Source organism: Juglans microcarpa x Juglans regia, chromosome 4D, assembly GCF_004785595.1.
Source record: "Juglans microcarpa x Juglans regia isolate MS1-56 chromosome 4D, Jm3101_v1.0, whole genome shotgun sequence".
Classification (NCBI taxonomy): Eukaryota; Viridiplantae; Streptophyta; class Magnoliopsida; order Fagales; family Juglandaceae; genus Juglans; species Juglans microcarpa x Juglans regia.
The window spans coordinates 2,831,877-2,853,748 of NC_054600.1; positions in this window are offsets into that span (position 1 = coordinate 2,831,877).

The following is a 21,872-nucleotide window of genomic DNA, read 5'->3' on the forward strand; positions in this document are numbered from 1 at the left end:
TTAGGGTTTAATTGACTGTTCCACATAATAGCTGACATTGAAAGGCTTAAAAAAATAGATTTAAATGCAACTTTAAAGATGGCAATATATATAGATTGATGAGAATATCCATCCAGTTTGTTCAAATGGGTTAAAGAGTACTATCTTCTTTCTTTTTTCCAATATTAGAAAATAAAATGAAAGAAAATTATTATGCCGCCTGTATGTTTTCTAATTATCAAGGATTCTATCGCTGATTTTTTTTTTTTTTTTTTTGAAAGGAAACAATTTCATTTATGAGGTAAACTTATACCATACAAGCTAAATCAACCATAACAAAGCTTATAACCTCAAGAGGGCCATCCTCTAACCAGAATTTTTCAGTATCATCACTAATTGCCAACTTAGCTACTATGTGAGCAACTTTATTAGCGTACCTGTGTCCAAAAGATAGTCACCATGCTGGGTTGCAGTCCATCAACTGCTATGGATCCTTTGTCACTTGACCAAGCCACGAATTATCATCTTTTTTGGAATTGACAGCATCTACAACAACTTTAGCATACCCTTCAAAACTCACTTGGCTCAATCCTAACTCGATACAAAGTTCCATGGCTCTGTGAAGAGCTGAACTTTCTGATTGAAAAACTAAGGAAACATGGTCCTTATAAGCTGTCAAACAAACTTGCAAACCTCCTTCAGAATCCCTGATGATTATCCCCATTCCCATTCTGGCATTGTCTTTGTCAAAAGTTGCATCGAAATTCACTTTAAAAGAAGGCCAATCAGGTGGCCTCCATTTCTGAATTGATCATTTCCCATGACACCCTTCACCTTTGTTTATACATTTATGGTTGATCTCTTTAAACAAAGAGAGATTAGCCTGAGCCCTTGCAGCAATTGTACCAAGTTGCATAAATTGGTTTTGAAAAATAAAAGCATTCCTCCTAGCCCATAGGTGATAGAATATAACTGAGGCCAACTCAAGACTTTCCTGATTCAATTTTACAATCATATCTGACCATAGCAGCTGAAAATCAGAGAAATGCCTTTTCCATTTACTAAAAATGTAGGACTCTCCACCCCAAACATCTGCTGCTGCAGAACAATTCCATAAAGCATGCACTGATGTCTCTATCTCTCTTACAGATATTGGGCATAGATTGCTCACAATAGTGTTCTTCCTGAAAAGATTGTCTTTAGTAGGAAGAATATTATTGAGACATTTTCAAATTATCAATTTTACCTTTCCTGGTACTTCTAGGTGCCATAAGTCTTTCCACATCGCATTACTACCCCCTTGTTGAAGCTTCACCCGAGTTCCTACTCAACAACATAGTTTTAAAAAAATAAGCACTTTTAACAGAAAAGTTTCCTTTTTCTGAGCCTACCCATATCAGCTTATCACAGGATCCTCTACTACTAATTGGTATAGAACAGATGAGCTTAGCTTCATCCTCATTGAAAATTGCTGCCACCAAGTCTTTTTCCCAGGATTTGCTGCCCTCCTCGATCAATGCATCCACTCTGGACTTGGGATCTAGTGTGTTAATAGGAGTTTGAATCTGGTGAGTCACAGGACTAGGTAACCACTTGTCCATCCATATTTTTATGCTATTTCCATTGCCTACCTTCCAAATAGTCCCCTCCTTTAACAGACCCAAGCTGGACCATAGGCTTCTCCGGATAAAAGAAGGAGAACCTCTCAGTTTAGCATCCATTAAATCATTGTTTTAGAAATATTTTTGTTTAAAAACTCAAGAAACTAGTGAATTAGGTTCCTTAATCATTCTCCAAACTTGCTTAGCATGAAGAGCTCTATTGAAGCTACTAAGATCCTTGAAGCCCTAGCCACCTTGATTCTTAACTAAACCCAATGACCTCCATGATTTCCAGTGGATATCTTTCCCATCTCCTTTATGGCACCACCAAAATCTAGCAAAAAGTGTTTCAATTTCTTTGAGGAGCAGCACAGGCAGTTTAAACACACTCATTGTGTAAGCTGGAATAGCCTGCAAAACACACTTTATGAGAATCTCTTTCCCTGCTGAGGACAAGAGCTTGGTCTTCCAGCTGTTGATCATTTTCCAAATCTTCTCCTTCAAACTTCTAAAAGTATTATACTTTGACTTCCCTGCTACTGTTGGGAGTCCAAGATATCTGTTATAATCATTACCCTTGAACCATTCACTTGCTGCAGGATGAATTCCTTTGTCTCCACCTTAGTATTTGAGCTGAAAACACTAGTTTTCTCTTCATTTAATGTAACACCCTGTATTTTAGTGTATTTTTATTGAATGATTATTTTTATTAATTCAAAAATTTATTCTCTTGTTTTAAAATTGTCAGATTTTTAAATGGTTTAATTTTATAATCTTTAAATTTGTGAAAATTAAATTTGATATGTTTCCTTGACATTAATTATTATTATGCATTTAAATTGTTATTTATTTTAAATTAATTTATTGTGGGATTTAAATATTTTATTTTCATTTTATCATTACGTTTAAATTATTTTAATTGAGGTGCTATTTTGAAATCTTTTTCGTTGGATCATTTTTGTGACCCAAGATGTGAGGATTGTGCCTCATTTCTTCTCCTCACTTTTCTTTTTCCTCATTTTTCTTTTCTTCTTTCATTTTTCTCTCCATTTTCTTTTTTCTTCTGCCTTTCTCCCGCGCGAAGCGTTGCCTCCCTCTCTCCCGTGCATTTCGTCGCCTCACCCAGCCCGCCACCGCCTCGCCGCCGTGCACCTCACTGCCCATCCCAAGCTCTTCCCCTCTAGCCGGCGATCACACCCTTCCAACCTCAGCCTCCCTCGCGCTGCCGTTAGCCTCCACGAACCCCTCATAGCCGAGGCCTTCTCTTCGTTCCAGCGCCGCCGTCGCGCCACCTCCGGCTACCATCTCTTCACCACTTCATCCTCAACCTCATAGCAACCCAATGCACCCATCCTTGGCCCCGATCTACCACCGGTGAAGATCCACCTTCCACATTTCCGTTTTGGACATTTTTGGCCTAAAACCGCCTTCTACGCCGCCACCCACGGCAAACCACCACCACCATTAGCTTCACCAACATCCCTAAGCCCTACCCTATCAATTTTGGGTCTTGGTTTGTCCCCATTCAAAAGTGGGTTTTTGAGACCCACGGCTACAGTGTATTTTACACTGTTACGTTGCTACGTCGCCACCTTTTGCACCTCTGTGATCCTTCAGAAATTATTATATAGCATTGTAAGTATTTTTTCAAAGAATTGTCGTGATTTAAATATAGTTTTGCACTAACTCATATTATTGTGATCTGGTTAATTATGCCGGACTGAGTCCAAGGAGTTCGGGGTCGGATGGATTGTGGACGGAGTTGTTGTGTGTTTGGTTTGCATTGTGAGTTGTTGGTTGTTGGTTATGGCGTTGTTCATGTACATGACATATTGCACGTATGATCATGTTTGTAAAGGAAACTGGGTTTTCGTGTACATGCATTCATGTTCATGTACTTATTGAAAACTGGGTTTTCATGTGTTAAAGGATCTTTGGATGCGTGCGTATCACGACCCCAAGCTGAGATGGGGCATTATCTCGGTGGAGCTCCTCTAGTCACTCGGGAGTGGAATATACTGAGTGACGTCCCTTGGGTTGTCGCTGGGCGAAAACGGGATCGGACGAGATGGTCTCGTGCTGACTTTGTGGCCCCTCTGCTGGCGGGGGCTAGAGGATGCTTGGCCACGAACGCGCTGGGCGCGGAATTGGGCATCGCTCATTGCGTAGTGGATGCTTGGCCACGAACGCACTGGGCGCGGAACTGGGCATCGCTACGAAGCCAGGATGTGCGGATGGTCCCTAGGGGAGATCATGGTGCATATGGTTAATAGATTAATGGACTATTTTCTGAAAAAATAGCGTGTGTTGATTAAAAAGATTTTTATGTGATTCATTTTCTGGGAAAATGATGTGTTATTAATTTGGGTCATTTTCTGGGAAAATGATGGATTATTATTTTTGGGCCAAAATGAGATTTTGGCGTGTGTTGGAAAATATCCATTTTCGGAGAAAATGATATTTTGGATTTGATGCATATTTCATCATATGCATGCATGTTGGTTGCATTAATATGTTTTTATCTCGTAGTTGTTTGGTTTATACTTACCTGCGGTACCGTTCTATGGTAACGCAGATTTTGATGCAGAGGAGGATGATGGTGAGCCTGAGGATTCAGCTCCGCCCGAGGAGTGATTGAGATCACTCGTATTTGGTTTGAGACTTGCATTATATTTTATTTGGGATGACTGTATAACTCTTTTAATCATTTTACTTATGTTAGTTTGTATGTGAAAAATTCTAGTACTTAGTTGACTTATTTATATTATCCGCTGCGACTTTTGTTGCGCACTTTTGCATGTTGCACACACATTTCGTTGGGATGGGTGACCGTGTTGTCATCATCCCGACGTCACGTGTAACACCCCGTATTTCAGTGTATTTTTACTGAAGGATTATTTTTGATTGTTCAAAAATTTATCCTCTTATTTTAAAATTGGTTGGATTTTTAGTAAGTTTACTTCTATGATTTTAATTTGGTGAAAATTAATTTTATGTGCTTTCTAAATATTTATTTATTGTTATGCATTTAAATTGCTTTTAATATTTAAATTAATTACCGTGGGATTTAATTATTTCAATTTGACTTTACCATTACGTTTAAATTATTTTATTTAACTTGTGGTTTTAAAATCGTCTCCGTTGGATCTTTTTTGTGACCCAAGTTATGAGGATTGGACCTCATTTCTTTTCCCTCTTTTTTTTTTCTTTCCTTCCTTTTTCTTTTCTTTCTTTTCTTTTTCTTCCTTATTTTCCTCTCCTTCCCCCGCGATCTCTCTCTCTCCTCTACTCCGCCCGTTTCCTTCGTCTCCTCCCAGCGCCGCCGTCGCGCCGCCGTGCGCGACACCGCCCAGCCGACCAGCTCGCCCTCCCTCCGGCGACCTCACCTCCCAAATCTCAGCCCCTACCTCGCCGCCGGTAGCCCACACGCCCCCCACGAAGCCGCGGGCCACCTTCACGCCAGCGCCGCCGTGAGCCGGCGGTGGCCCTCACCGCCCAGCCCATTAGCTTCCCCAGCCGCCGGCGACCTCACCCCACCAACCTCACCTCCATCCGTGCCGCCGTTAACCACCAGTAGCTCTTCGAAGCCGCGGCACTCCTTCCGCCGTTGCGCCGCCGTCGCACCACCATTGGCCACCATCTTCCTACCACTTCATCCCCGACCTCTTGGCAACCCATTGGACCCAACCCCACCTCCGATCCGTCACCGGTGAAGCTCCACCAACTACATTTCCGATTTGGGCATTTTGGTCTTCTACCGCCCATTCCGCTGCCACCCACGGCAAACCACCACCACCATTGGCTTCACCGACCTCCCTAGGCCCTACTCTATCAATCTTGGGTCTTCGTTTGTCCTCGTTGAAAAGTGGGTATCTGTGACCCACGGCCACAGTGTATTTTACACTGTGGTGTTGCTCAGAAATCACCACTTGCAACTTCGAGATCCTCCGGAAATTATTATATTGCACTGTAAGTATTTTCCTTAAAGAACTTTCGTGATTTAAATATATTTTTGCACTAACGCATATTATCTGTGAATTGGGTTGTTTTGCCGGACTGAGTCCGAGGAGTTTCGGGGGTCGGATGGATTGTGGACGGAGTTGTGTTTGTTTGCATTGTGAATTGTGGTTGTTGGTTATGACTTGTTCACGTACATCGCATATTGCATGCATGATCATGTTTATAAAGAAAACTGGGTTTTCGCATGATTGCATACATGTTCATGTATTTATTGGATTTGGATTTTCATGTGAGTAAAAGGAAAAGAGACTGTAGGGATGGTGGTAAGCAGGGATGGTGGTTGTGTCCCGCCTGTGATTCCCGCCTACAGTGCTCTGTTAAGTATTTAGTGTGTGTAAAGGAACTGTAGGGATGGTGGTAAGCAGGGATGGTGGTAGAGTCCCGCCTGTGATTCCCGCCTACGGTGCACGCGGTAGGGATGGTGGTAAGCAGGGATGGTGGTTGTGTCCCGCCTGTGATTCCCGCCTACGGTGCACGCGGTAGGGATGGTGGTAAGCAGGGACGGTGGTAGAGTCCCGCCTGCGATTCCCGCCTACAGTGTCCGATAAATGGATTGTTTGTGTGGATCATTTTTATGAGAAAATGTTTTACGGTTATTTTGGGCCAAATTGGGATTTTTGGCGTGTGATGGAAATCATCATTTTTCTGGGAAAAAAATGATATTTTATGGCTAAATGTATTTTGCTATATTGTTGGTTGCATTAATGTATTTTTATCCCGAGAGTTGTTTGGTTTATACTTACCTGTGGTACCATTTTATGGTATCGCAGATTTTGATGCAGATGATGATGACGAGCCTTAGTTTGGCTCCGGTGGAGGAGTGATCTGGGATTGCTCCTGTTTAGTGAGTTATGTTTTTATCAATTACTGTATTTACCTTTTGTATTATATTTGGGATGACTGTATAATTTTTAAAGATAAATTGTGTTAAATATTTGTATTTAAATTCTGGTACTTAGTTGACTATCCGCTGCGTTATTATATTTGTACACTGTTGCATGTACACACACTGGCACTTCGTTGGGATGTGTGACCGTGTTGTCACCATCCTGGCGTCACGATCCCTGTGTATTTATATAAGGGGGATTGGGGGCGCCACATCACGATTCTTGTATTTTTGTACGTGGGAGTCGGGGCGTCACAGTTTAAAGTTTGGCCTATGCTTTCTCATATTGAAGTAAAAGGTCATGAATCAAATACCACTCAACCAGCTTTGCTCTACAGAAAATTACACAGTCATTAGAAAAAAGTAAGTGGTTTATCCTTAGCCCACCCCTTGTCACTGCAACTCCCTTGATAAGACCCTTAGATTCAGCTTGGTATAGGAGAGAACTAAGGCCTCACTTGGTACCCCATTAATGACAACAGAGTAAGAAACTGACTTTACACATTCCATCACTAGATCAGTCAATTTCTTGCAAAAACCAAGCTTATGCATCAAAGCCTCTAGGAAGTCCTACTCTAACCTATCATAGGCTTTCGACATATCTAACTTGATAGCCATAGAGCCTTCCCTTCCTTTCTGTTTTAACTGCATAGTGTGAAATAACTCATAGGCCACCATGATGTTATCAGTTATCAATCTATTAGGGATAAAAGCACTTTGGTTCCAAGAAATCACCTTATCCAACATATCTTTCATTCTATTGGCCAAAACTTTAGAAATCAGTTTGTAAACAACATTACAAATAGAGATTCATGTATTGAATTAGGAGAATTTACCTTGGGAATTAAAGCTAGATGAGTATGGTTTAAGTGCTTTGGCAACTTCCTTTTTTTGAAGAATTCTAAAATAGCTTGAGTTACATCTTTACCCACTATCTCCCAATGTTTTTATAGAATCCTGCACTAAAGCCATCAGGTCCTGGAGACTTGAATCTCCACATTTGCATGAGGGCCACCTCCACATCTTTCTCTGTAAAAGCCATTTCCAACTGTTATTACATCTCAGTTGTTAGCCTTGATTCTATCCCATGAATACACTGATCAATACAAATTGAATTGGGTTGTGAAGACTGGAACACTGTAGAAAAATGTCTCTTAAAACCTGTTGCTATATCATTCTTCACAATCAATTAAGTACCATCCATATCGATAACTCTGTTGATAGTGTTTTTTTTTTTTCCTTCTTTGGCTCACACATGCATGATAAAACTTTGTTTTTGTCACCACCTGTCAACTAGTGTCTCTTTGCTCTTTGCCTCCACCATGTGTCTTCTTGGTCTAATAGAAAATCAAGTTCCTGCTGTAACCTCTTTTGTTCTAGCATGTTGCCAGGTCCTTCTCTTTTCTGCATAATACTTATTAGCTGAAACTTGTCCCTAATAGCTTTGGTTCCATCCCTAGCCAAATTCTTGATCCACTATTTAAGCCCCTTTTGGTTGTTTCCAGTTTACTTATCACCCTATCCAACCCGCTTTCCATCCCATTTCTGCTTTGCCAAGCTTCAGAGACTGCAGCACTGCATCCATCGTCCTCATCCAACTTGCCTCATACTGGAAAAAATTATGAAAGCTACGAACTGAGGACCTATCTGTACTGCATTGTAGAGTATTGGGTTGTGATCAGAACAAATAGCTGGTAAGGTCTCCATTGAAAACTCAGGATACTTTGCTCTCCAAAGACAGTTAGCAATAGCTCTGTCGAGTCTTTCTTTAGTAAAAGACTCATCTTCATGACGGTTACAACAAGTAAACTTATTACCTTTCCATCCCAAGTCAAAGAGGTTACCCTCCTCCTTCAAATTCCTGAACATACCCATTAGTTTTTCACTTCTAGGATTCCCCCCACCTTTTCTTCCTTATACAACACCTCTTTAAAATCTCCTATGATTCCCCATCCCCCCTCCTCAGGCTTGAAAGAAGATAGCAACTCCTAAGTTTGACTCCTTACAGGCTTGAAAGAAGATAGCAACTCCTAAGTTTGACTCCTTAAGTTTGAATTTGGATGCCCATTAAAACAAGACAGAAGCCACTTAAAATTACACTGCTCATCATTCACAATAACATTAATGTGATGTTGTGAGTAATTAACCAACTCTAAAAGATCCTCCTGTCTCTATAAAAGGATGAGTCCTCCACTCCTTCCTACAGCCTCAACTACAATACAAGCATCAAACTTGAACCTCTTAGCAACCCTACGAGCTTTAGCATATTACAATTTGGTCTCCATAAAAAAGACCACATCAAGCAACTTATCCTTCACTATCAAGCAAAGGCATTGAACTGTTCGGGGGTTCCCAATTCCCCGACAGTTCCAACTTAAAAACCTCATTATACCTAGTGGGGCTGACTTGCAGCTGCCGCCAATTCCAAAAGATTATCATTGTCATTCAGCTTATCATCAGCACGAGTTCTCCTCATTTTTTTGAAAGGAACAGAGCTAACCTTGTTTACTTATGCAGTATGCTTGTCACCAGTTGACAGAGAAGAGACAAAAGAGGCAAGAGGAATCCCTTGAACACGATCACGACATTTCCATCTACGACCTTCCCCCTGCCTCAAGGATTTTAGAGCAGAAACCGAATTCTCCACCTCTACAGGTTCTGGTGTACTAGCCGTTGGAGCATTAGAGGCCAAGGCTTTAAAGTCCAGATGTTCAGAAGCCAGCCCTGATGCACATTTACGCCCATTTCCTTTCCCTGGCCCATTAGGATTTGGTGTCTCAAAAACAATTTCCCACCCATCAAAGTCAACCCTATCTGTCGTAACAGCCATAAAATCAACACTTTGCTGAATTTCCTGCGATAATTTCTCCCCTGCCACCGAATGAGGATCAGTTTCCCACACATCGTCTCTTCCCTTTGAATCCGCTGAAACTGCTCTGTGCTTCCAGCAGCTGAGTTGCCTCCCCTTTTTACAGCCCTAGGATTCTGTAAATGAGAAAAGATAGGACCAGATTGTCCCTTCTCCAAACCCTTCTTCGGCAGCCCTTTTGCTGAAGTGCTCGTGGAGGCCTCCACCTCCATCATACCACTGTCTTTTCTAGAGTCCTTCACCCCCTCTCCTCTTCCATTACTAGACAAATATGACCGAAGCCTTGGAAAACCTTCAGCACGCAGCCAAGGCCCGAACTGTAACCCTAAGGCAGCTTCTTCCCCTTAACCAACTCAGGTTGATAGACAACCCTAGCAATGGCCTTGCACAATAATAACTCAACCTTTACAAGCAAACACCTCCCCGACTCAATGCCATCATCTTCAAACATCAAAGACATGTCCCACAGAGCCTCCAATTTGGTTGCCCCATTCCAAAGTCATACAGCCCAGAGGCAGGTTATGAATTTGCATCCATAATACTTCACGATCGAAAGATTTTTTCCCTGGTCGTATAACTCCATCATAAGGCAAAAGCAGGAACAACGCATTATCAAAAAACCATGGTTTGCCTTCAAGAATTCTGTGCATATTAGCATGAGTCTTGAAAGTAATAATAAAAATATTTTTGTTCACTTCTTGGAAGATAGCCCTTTTACTAATCTTCCAAATTTTTGCCATTGTATTACTAATTAATAAGATCCTTTCCCACTACTCGATTGAAGCAAACCTTCCCAATCAAGCTTCTTTCTCCTTTTCGTCTAATCTCCTCACCCCCACTGCTATCAATTTCTAGGACCGCCTCCTCCTCCTCCGTCAAACTAAATTTCCTCCACTGATCCTCTAGGCCTTCCAGCCAGGGTCCCTCCCCACTTAATATAGTATAGGACCTGACTGAACCAAGGGGACCAAAACTACCTCCCCACCTCTGATTTCGACGAAGCTCTAGCCTGAGAAGATACTCTAATAACTTCTTTTAACTTAGGATTCTATCGTTGTTTTCTATAAAAGAAAGCTGACTGTACATTAATGTGTGGTAGGTCATGATACAGTCGATAGACATTCCCCACACGAGTACATCATGAGTTTTCTTTTGTTTTTCTTTTATCTTTTTTAGGGTACTTTGATTGGACCTTTTGATTTACATAATTGCTGAGATTCAAAGGCTTAAAAAATTCCAATTTCGTGCACAACTGCAAAGATCATGACAATAATTTTATATACATGAGAATATGCAATATTGCACTAATTTATTCAAACGGGTTGAAGCTTTATCTTCTTTGTTTTCCCCCATAAAAGAAATTACGAAAGGATCGATAATTAGACATAAGGATGCTATTATCCTTGTTTTCTATAAAAGAAGACTGCATGGCATTAGTTAAAATTAATGTGGTATGTGATCGATATTGATAGACATTGCCATGTGATGAGTACAGTTTTCTTTTTGATCTTTTTGTTTTTTTGTTTTTTCCTTATTCTTGTAAGGGTTTGGTTGGACCTTTCCCATTAATAACTAAGATTCAAAGGCTTAAAAAAATTGATTTCACTGCAAACATATCTTTTAATTAATGTTCATAAACAAGTCGCGCATACATTAATTAGGATCACAACTATATCATTCATAAATATCATTTAAATATAAAATACTTTTTTAATTTTGAACCTTTTCATTTAATCATATCTAATCATTACAACTTTTCGAAACTCTTAAACAAAACACAAAAAACAATATAACTCTTTCAATTTTAAAAACAAAAATGCTATTAAAAATGAAAATTTTATATATTCATACATTTTTTTAACTTTATTATATTTTTATTTAATTTTCTCTTTCTAAATTAGATGATGTTGTTCTAGCTATTTGTTTGCCGAAGAATGTAGTAGCTTTCTGGTCAAGTTGAGCGTATGTCTTTGACAAGATATTTATCCTCTAGTCTTATATATTCCCGAACCATTGGGTTAGTTGTCCCGCGCAGATATCTATGTGGGATCTTTTGCAAACATCGTCATCTGATCATAGAGGGGCTTTCCTCAATGCCCTTTCCTTCAAAGTAGGTGATAGGCGATAGATGGTTCTAAAAATCCAATAAAAGAGTTTTACTAAACTATTTCACTGTTATTTACAAATATATTAAAATATTCTAAGTATCCAAATGGGCCTAATTTTAAAAATGACAATTTATGTACATGATAAAATCCACCCATTTTATTCAAATGGGTTAAGACCTTGTCTTCTTTCTTTTTTTTTTTCAATTAAAAAGCAAAACGAAAGAAAATTGTGATTCCATCTGTATGCTTTCTAGTTATCAAGGACCCTATCGTTGTTTTCTAAAAAAGATCGCAGACTGTGCATTAATATAGTGGTAGGTGATATAGAAAGACATTTCCCACGTAAGTACATTTTTGATCTTTTGCCGTTTTCTTATGTTTTTGTTTTTAATTCTTTGTTAGGGTTTGATTGGACCTTTCCACATAATTACTGAGATTGAAAAGCTTAAAAAATTGATTTAAATGCAAACATGTCTTTAATTAATGTTGAAAAACAAGCCCTCATGCATAATACTAATCACAAGAATAGTTTTTTATTCTTGTGAAGCATGCCACTTCATCAAAAATAATTTTTTATTTTACAAAATTACCATCTATAAAATCTCCACATTAATTTCTGGTTTCGCCGTGTGGATAAATCTTCTCAACTTCGTTTCTTGGAAGCTTTGGGATTGGAGATGCAAAGCTCGTTATGAGGATAAGGTTGACACGGTGGATTCGGTGTGGAACGTCATTAAATTTTGGATTCATCGGATCTTGTATCTATTCATGAAAGTTACTCGGATTTCTGATTAGGATGTTGCTATTTTAAATAGATTAGATATTCCAGTTTTATTGCCTAAGCCTAAGTAGGTTCATGTGGTGAGATGGTTGAGACCTGGGCAAGGTTGGGTGAAGCTCAACACGGATGGTAATAGATTGGGTAATCCTGGTCTAGCTGGTGCGGGGGAAGTTATTCGTGATAATTATGGTAGGCTTCTGATGGCTTATTCTGTTCATTTAGGTCAAGGCACTAATAATTTGGCTGAGATGAGAAGTATGTTGGAGGGGGTCCGGAGGTGCTATCAGATGGGTTTTTCTAGGATTGAGATTGAGACGGACTCTCAGATTCTTGTTAACTGGGTTATTAAGGGTGATTGTATTATTTGGTATCTGGAAGATTATTGGGATGACGTTTTTAATTATCTTGCTTGCATGGAATATTGTGTTAGCCATATTTATCGTGAATGGAATGCTGTGGCAGACTTTCTGGCCAAGAAGGGCGCTGAGGGAGTAAATATGAATTGGTCCACTGACAATGACACTTTGCCCAATCAATTACATGGCCTTCTTAGACTAGACAAAATTGGTCTTCCTTATCTGCGCATCTCGTAAGTTGTTTCAGGTATGTTTATGAGTTTCTCCAGTTTTTTTTTTTTAATTTTACTTGCATTGGGTTTTGGCTCTCTTTTTCTTCCAGGTTCCTGTTCTTGAGCTTTTTGGTTTTGTTCTTTGTGTCCTGAACATTAGGGAAATATTGTATCTTTGGCTAGCGTTGTTAAAATTTTTTGATGCCTAGGTTTGTCTTTTTTCTTATATGTATCACCCAGGTGTCCATGAGTTGTAACTGTAGAATTATTAAGAACAAATAAAAGCAGAATTTTGGCAATATGGTAACACTCCCGTGAGGGTATTTGTCCCACAAGTTGGTTATGAACAAAGGGAATTAAGTGCATTCATTTGTGCACCAATGACCCCCTATTTATAGGCCATCATGCACCGGTTGACAAAGGACACAACCATTGGTAAACCAATGGTAACCCAAAGGTCAGAACCTTAAGAAGTGACACAGCCTTTTGACAAAATCAAAAGGTTGTGTCTCTAGACACTTCACTAGTCACACACAACCTTTTAACTAAATCAAGAGGTTGTATCTATTGACATTTCTTTAAACATCTCCCCTCATGGGTCCCATCACCATATTAGAGGGTGCCATTCCAAGGGGTACATCGTTTGGTGATCACACCTCTTAGAATAACAGTAGCCACGGTTTTCTTTTGCCACAAGTGAGGGCTATTAATAAAATTGGGGTTTTGTCCTCTTCCTTAAAAAAGAAAATTGTAAGAAGAATGTAAGTTAATCATTTTTCTGTTATTATATTATTATAATTAAAGAAAAAAAACTTAAAATGTCGTTGCTGTGCATATATGGTTATAAAGTGGCCAGTCATTGCATGCATGCCCTCTTTAATTAAAAGGAAGACCACAACTCAACCTAAGATTGCTCTTTATACACGTGTGCTCATCAAATGCATGCACATGATGCATGCAGCCAAATTATCTCATAAAAAAACCACTTGATCTTCGTACGTAATTGCATGCAGTCAAAGGAATATTTTATAGATTTGCTAACACGTTGGATATATATATATATATATATATATATATATATATATATATATATACAGAAAGTGAGAGAGAGAGGTAAGAGTATAATTTGAATTAGTCGTATATTTCACACGTACATATATAACATTCAAAATCATCGGCTTTTGTTATCAGTGGCTATATTATTTCTAAATAAATCACTACTTTGTCATCATGACCCATTATATTTCAATGGCTGACACCCAAAAATTCCCCAAATTCCCCAAATCCCATATAGACCATCGATCTTATCTCAATGAATTAGGAGTGTACGTGTATATATATATATATATAATATGGTATGCAAGAAATTAGAGTACTAGGTTGGGTAATTTTTCATATTTAATACGTCAAGTACTTACCAATAACAGATCATCATTAAAGGAGTAGGTTTCCTTATTTACTACGCGCTTCCACAACTATTTTTTTGCTTTTTTTATTTATGTGGGACAATGACATGCATTTTCGCTTTCTTAATATTAGGTAGCGATCGAGGAGATGAAAAATAATCCACACGCACTGAATAAAAACCAGTTCTAATTTGGAGGGTAAGCCTTTATAAAGGGAAAATTCTCATTTCCTGCCTTCCATGGGTGCAGGTTTCTCAATGGCATGCATTTTCGCTTTGGGTGGGTGGCATGCATGCATGCATGCATTAATCATGTCCATTAATTGTACCTAGTAGAACCTGATATTCTACATGATGAACATGTAGTATTTTCTATATAGAGGGTGCACCTCATGATATATATGGCTGAACACTTCTGTGAGATTAATCTGTAGTGTGGCTGCAGCAAGGATAATGCATGCATGCATGCATGAGATGTGATCTTCATTTCTTGCGGCTCCAATTTTGTGGCCAAATTAAGCCTATGAATCGTGAAGAATCTGCAGGGATAATTACATGGGATCAATGATGATGATGATTATGAGAGCTAGACGTAGCTTTCTTTCACTATCCATGGATATATATATATATATATATATATATATATCTGGCCACATAACCGTGGGGGTAAATATCCTATCCATCGTTGGGACTGCCACGCATCCATTTGGATAACTCTTGAAATATTATTCTATATATATGTATGATCTGTTTGTGTTTATAATGTCTGGTATCATGATCCTTACTAGAATTTGAATCTCATTTCTGTTTTTGTCCAACTTCAACATCATTCAAAATAAGTCGGTGCTAAATGGGCAATGGATCAGTCGGAGTTCAAAGTTTTTGCAAACCCCTAATTTTCACAGTTTAATTAGGTTGAGATACTCTATAAGTAATTGATGATATAATTATTAAATCATGACTTGATGATCGTGTTAATCATCGATCTTGTTGATATGCCTGCAGCTTGATATAGAGATCAATAGAGCTAATGAGGATTATTAATTAATATATAGACCTACGTACGTACGCACTTACCCAAAACAAATTTTCAAACTACTTATTATCCCATTCCTGATCATTTAACCATTTGAGCTGATTTTGATTTGAGATGTTGCTGATTTTTTTAATAAGACAAAAATGATCGTGCATGGGAAGAATATATATTTGCAATGAATGCATAAAGCTAGCTCCCTGTAATAATAATAAAGCTTGTAACTACTTGGACCCTAATTAATTATATCTATTGATAGACATTGCCACATGATCACGATCAGTAAAGTTTTCTAGCTATTTGATCTTTTCGTTTTCTTTGCTTATTACATGATGAGAATATGCAATATTGCACTAAACGGTTTGATGCAGCTTTATCTTTTTTTGTTTTTCCAATAAAAAAAATTATAACTAAAGGATTATAGTATCTTTGTTTTCTATAAAAGAAGACTGCACGGCATTAGTTGATATTAATCATGTGGTATGTGATATTGATAGGCGTTGCATATATAAAGCTAGCATGCCTGCCGGCTATATGCACATCGACTCTCTAGCTAGCCTAGTAACAAATATATTAAGAATTTTGTCATCTGAAGGATGGATGGAGTGCTGATCCTGCTCTGCGTGTTTACCGTTGTTGGGGTCGGCCATTATTCTCATGTGGTTGCTTACGATTATATGTATTTAGTCATGCAGTGGCCTCGTTCCTTCTGCAACACACAACCTAACCTTTTTCGTTCCAGCGTTCCAAACATCTTCACGATTCATGGCCTTTGGCCCCAGAATCTTAATAATGCTCCAGTGAACTGTCCAGTACCTCTACTTAATATTTTCCATTATCCTACGGTACTATTATTCATGAATTCATGATCCTAGCTAGCCTGCATGCATATCTCAAAAATAATTTTAATTTCTTGTTTATATATTTTTGTATGCGTGGTCGAGTGTTTACTTCTCGTATCATCGTTTTTTGCAGCTGGCAGCTGATAAAGTACTCTTGCAAACCATGAATCGAATTTGGCCTAGCCTGATCAACAGAATACCAAACCATCAGTTTTGGGGGGCTCAATGGAAGAAACATGGCTCTTGCACTACCTACGCTCAAAACGATTATTTTCGGGTGGCTTGTATTAGGGCCAACTTTCTTGGAAACATAACTGCATCCCTAGAAGCAGAAGGCCAGTTTACATTTTGTTAATCACATTACTTCCATTATTATTGGTTTATTGTTATTAAAATTACTACTACTACAACAACTAATCATGCAGTAGTACTTATTCAATTTATTTATTTTTCTATTTCTAATTCAGGGATTCTTGTCGGAACTTCATCGCGAATAATGAATTATAAGAGGGCGATTGAGGAGCAGTTACATCTAATCCCCATCTTTGCCTGCAACAAGGATAGCAATGGGACTCCGCAACTCTTTGAAATTCGATTTTGCCTAGACAAGGCTGGATTGAGCTTCCAAAACTGTAGCTGGTTCATCCCTCAGAAATGTTCAGGCAATATCGCGTTTCCAATACCATGAACTATAATAACATGCATGTTGGAATCCGTATGGTTTACAAGCATACCCTTTAATTATGATATTAATTGGCAAACAATTGGTGTTCGTTGGAAGTTGGGATAGACCCTTTTTACCTCAAAGTCATCGTTCTTCTATCTTTTCCCGAATCATGTAGCTAAATAATTGTATATATTTTGCGTAATCAATCAAACTCTTGCGAACCTATTGCTCTAATTAAAAATTGATGACACTAAGTGCGTGAAAATGAAGAAAAAGAAAAACTAAGTTGAGCGGCCTCCTGCATGCAGAGCCTCCATCTATCACCGACCGCACGTACGTAACACTTAATGCATGTACAATCTCCTTCAAATTGGGCAGAGATTTCATATATAGTCAACATGGGGAAAGCTCTTTCATAACAAGTAGTATAAGTAAAGAGATGATCGACCCCCCTCAAGAAAAATTGCCATGCATGCAATATATGGCGCCTGGCCCGTTTCTCGATAAATTATTTGTATTTTTGGAATATAATCTTGAGCAAAGGCAAAAATCTTATTTTATTTTAGATTAAAATATTTTTCTTTTTAGAATTAATTAATATCAAGAGAGGGCCAGATTTTAAGTGGTTTATCATTTCATTAATTTAAATAAAAAATTATTTAAAATATCTCACATAAATAAATATAATTAATTAAGAACAAAAAAATCTAAAATGGATAAATAATATCAATTTCTCATAGAGGATAATTAATTTATTTCTGAGAGTGCAAAAGTCATTAATTAATAGTTCCTAGTTTTAAGTCAAATTAAACTGGAGTATCAGTAGTCTCGTTTTAGGTCATTACTTAATTAATACAAAGCCTAATTTCCATTAAAGGAGGAAGAAATGCGTATGAAGAACAGGAAAATTCTTATATAGAAATTTCTATTTAAGAATTATTTATTTATTTATTTATTTTTATTCCAATATTCACTGTTATAATTCGATCATGTTGAAATTTAAAAGCGTACGTATAAGATAATTTTTTTTTTTTTCCAGACGGACCAGACCGCAGTAGTAGACTGTAGTACCCCTACCAATTACACTTTAATTCATGACTCCATGCATGGCCGTGTCGTGAGCTTGCAAGAGTTATACCTATTTTAACACGAACGACGTTAAGAGATTTCCTTTGCACATAATTATTTTACTGTATGGGTTCTAATGATGTAAATATTGGTTTCGATCGATGCAAAACAAGCTGGTGTGGATTGTGATCATGCTTTCGTCGGGGTTTGGTGATTCTGTAAATTATTTTACTGTATGGGTTTTATAGAATATTTTCCCAAATATTTCTCGAGATGCTGCATGGATCCAAGCTCATATATAGTTGCACTAGTACTGGAGTGGTACTCCTGATCCTTTTAATTAAAGAGGGCATGCAATGGCTGGCCACTTATATATATATATGTATGTATGTATGTATGTATGTATATGAGGGTAGCTTTATCTTCAATTAATTTATATAAGGTGATACGTACTTTCTGAAGTACAGTCAGTTATATAGGGATATAACATTAATTGAAGAATACCAAAAATTGGAAGTCTAGTTTTAGATAAAATATTATTCTTTAGTACCATTTCTTAATATCAAAAAAGGATTTGAATGGCATCAAATACATTAAATGTAAGAACTTGGCCAACTGGATAGGGGTGGTAATTTGTGGTACTACCCATAAGTTTAACATGAACATGATACAAAATTAACAAGATTGAGTTTGATATAAATAGGTTCGGGCCGAAACAGGTTGACCCATTAAAACAAAATTAATAAATGGGTCAACCCGCAATAACCATTTAAATATTTCAAAAATTCAATTTTATTATTGTTATGTAGTAATATTGTTATTTCTCAATATGCTTATGTTTCTATTGCTGGGGTTGTAATTTTGGATCTATGCTCATATTTGTTATTGTTGAGTTTGTAATATCGATTTTATTATAGGTTAGAATATGAAAAATATTGATTTTTTTTTTATTAATAGGTAGTCATAGCTAGGCTCGTTTGGACACATGGACTATCTCAAAATTCTATGAATAGTAATAAAATGGTTTGACTTAAGGTGTTTTATTGAGTTTTGAAATATAAGAGAGTAAAAGTTGAATGAAAATAATATAAAGTTAAAAAATTGTTTGAAAATAATTTGTTAATATTATTTTTGTTTCAAAGTTTGAAAAGATTGTATTGATTTTTGTGTTTTGTTTTAAAATTTGTAAAAGTTGTATTGTTTAGGTATGATTAAATGAAAATGTTGAAATTTTGAAATTGAAAACTGTCTTGTGTTTGAGTGATGTTTGGGTAGGAAATTGTAAGAAATTTTGAAAATTTCTCATTTTAAAATTTCTCATTTTGAAAATTTTTCTAGATATTATGGTTACTAATAAATATAGATTTTAACTTCTGTGTGAAATTATGTTAATTAGGACAAATGGGATATGTGAGTTAATTCAACTCATTTACATGAAACGGATAAAAATGGATCGTGTTGTTTTGACTCATTTATAGTTAATTATTAAATTGGTTTTAATGAGTCGTATCGTATTACCTTTTATTAAACTGGACCTTTTTAGGGTTTAATAGCTCTGACCGATTTAGCTTAATAGGTGATGTTCGGGTTAACCCATATAATTGAATTTGTCCATAATTTAACACTACAAGAACACGACCCATGAATACGAATTGCCACACCTACAACTAGGAAATAATCTGTAAGAAAAAAAAAAATTTAATCGAGAAATACTTTAATCACAAAATATTTCACAAAAGTAAACTCACAAACTAATATGCCTTTAAGTGATACATCATATTATGAAGTTATTTTTATTATAAAATAGATCTAACGTATCATATGAAGTGACGTCAATTTGTGAGTTTTTTTTTTTTTGTGAAATCTTTTTGTGACTGTAACACTTTTCTGTTCAACTTAGGCAAAATATATGGCCAAATCCATGGACGGAGAAATTAAAATTCCCCATTTAATCAATGCTGAATTTGATAATTTTGTCCATTGTCCTGATTAACCATCACCAACAGGACATTAATAAGGTAACAGTTGTAACCTTATTTAAATGAACTTGAATTTTGATAATTTTGTCCACTCTCAGTCTCTCCCAATCAATCATAACTAAATTTTTTGGACAACTCAAGTTGTAACCTTATATAAAGGGACAAGAGATCATTAGTTAGTCAATGAGACAACTCCTTGTCTTCCTCAGATGATTATGCAGTACACCTTGTCTTGCTTTGCTTTTTCTGTTGTTGCATACTGTCATTGGTCCTTACATGACCATATCATGATTCTGAGTGTTCTTATTTCTTCTCTTTTGCAGAATGTCCTTACCCATATTGACATTCTGAGTCCAAACTCAAAGTTAGTAACTGTAACACCCAGGCCCAACACGAAACGATTTTTATTTTATTTTATTTTTTTTATGTGCATGAAAAGCTACTTGGGTTTTAGCGAGTATATTTTAGAATAGGATACGGACCAAAGATTTCATATTGATGGAATATGGATTTTGTTTTATTTGGGCTTCATAATTGGGTTAAATTCAGTTAATAGTTTATGTACGAAGTGAGATTTACTTTATTTGGTATTTGGTCTGACAAAGTATGGAACGAGTTAGACTAGTTTGGAATGTGAGTCAAGGCCCATTAGTATTGTTTTAAATTCACGATCCATGAAAATTTTTCGGACTAGCGGAAAGATTTTTAACAACTCTAACAGGCCCAATCTATGCTCTACAATATCCAAGTTGTGGGCCAAATATTTTCAAAAGGACCTAAAAAGCCCAAGCCGCCAAGGATCAGATCCTTTTCCACACCATGCACGTTCCTTTTCCACTACATTCATGGCTGACGGTTCGTATCGTGGATATATACTCACATATAAGCAGTTATTCATCAGTTTTACAAGCTAGGGCTGCCACATTTTCTCCTTAGGTTTCAGCAAGAGAGCCTCCAACCAAGAGGCAGAAGGTCACTGCCAACCAGCGGCAAAGCAATGAACTGACATCACCAAAGCAAGAGCTCCACCGTGCGCACCACCTTCTTCATGAATCCAGCCACCCAAACTCCATCAAATAACGCCACTCCAAGCCGCAGACCATGAGAAACACAGCCACGGCAGCCCCTTGTTCAACGTTGCACCACAGCCCCTCCTCGTGCGTCTTCAACCACCACCACTGTGATTCCCTCTGATACACTTCAGCCCCCCAAACACACGACATCAAGCCGTTAGCCTCACACACTTAGACCCATTGTCCTCCACCGTGAAGACGCTGCGACTCAACTAGTGCGCACCATAAATGAACAATTTTAGCCACCTCCTCCACGCATAACCAACGCTCATCGTAGCTCACACTCGAAGCCACACCGCGAATTGTGATCACCACCGTCGCCCAGCCACCAAACACCACTACAAGAGGTGCTTTGTTTGCACCACACCGTGAGCAACAACTCAGCCACCCCACGGCACCAGCCTCACCTCGACGTCGCTACCTGCACAGAAAGTGCCGCCTGGCATCTCAGCCACTCCAAGCCACAGTTCGCTCTCTTGATACAGAATTGATGATCCAAGAAGCTAAGATACCATATTGTTGCATCTTTCCCATAGAACACTCGAAGCATCTGTTGAAGCTGGTCGAATTATCGATCCATTTACAAATCCAGTTTTGTTTTGTTTTGTTTTGTTTTTATTTTATTTTATTTTTTTTGTTTTTTTTTTAAAGAATCGAGACTGAACTTTATTTATTTTGTTGTGTATGATCTACATTCTAAATTCTCTGTATTTATAACCAGAGAAATAGAAGAGGGAAGTGAAAGAGGAAATAACAGAAGTAACGGAAATAATAGAAAGTAAATTAACTATTACATTCATCAAATGGAATTATTACGTGTTGTAGTATATCATGTATTTATCTGTGATATGAACTTAACATAGGAATTTGCATGTTTGTTTAGAAAGTCGATGAAGATTATAAATTATGCAAATTAAGTGATTTAATTTGAATGTTATTGGAAACATATAGGGTTACTTTTTCTTTAAGATCGAGCGATTACGTAACTCAATG